Source organism: Morone saxatilis, unplaced genomic scaffold, assembly GCF_004916995.1.
Source record: "Morone saxatilis isolate NCDOM2014 unplaced genomic scaffold, NCSU_SB_2.0 Contig2, whole genome shotgun sequence".
Taxonomy (NCBI): domain Eukaryota; kingdom Metazoa; phylum Chordata; class Actinopteri; family Moronidae; genus Morone; species Morone saxatilis.
This window is the reverse complement of record NW_023339762.1, coordinates 13,898,578-13,899,011: the sequence shown is the minus strand read 5'-3', so window position 1 is coordinate 13,899,011 and position 434 is coordinate 13,898,578. Positions and strand designations below refer to the sequence as shown.

General features: G+C 37.3%; 1 protein-coding gene across 4 annotated transcripts in view; it reads left to right on the top strand.

Moving 5' to 3' along the window:
- LOC118330559 (cingulin-like protein 1) overlaps window positions 1-434 on the top strand; it is a 12,516-nt gene that overhangs the window by 3,308 nt on the left and 8,774 nt on the right. The gene's annotated exons all lie outside the window — the stretch shown is intronic.

Here is a 434-nt window from a genome sequence, read left to right as displayed (position 1 = left end):
GCATTTATTTTTTTCTGTTTTTATGCTAAGCTAAACTAAGCAAAGCTAAATCGGCCACTGTACTAGCTATAGTGTCATATCTGGCGTACAGATGTGTGAGTGATATCGATCTTCCCACCTAACTCTCAGCAAGAAAGCAAACAATATTTTGTTCCTTTACCTTTACTATTCCTTTAAAACAGCTGAATAAATGAGTTTGAGTTTGTACTTTCAACTGATGTTTCTATAACACTGTCACTTTTTTTTCACCCTTTTGGTGATTAGCTTGTGGTTGAGATCATGTAGTGTACATAGTCAGATAAGGGGGTGCTGCCCCAGCTGCGTGTACTCACGCAACAGTCAGGAATGCAAAGTATGAACTTGTTTCCACTGATAAAATAACTTCAACTTCAAGATTCAGAACAGTGCACAGTGAACAGTGCCTTTAAAAAAAA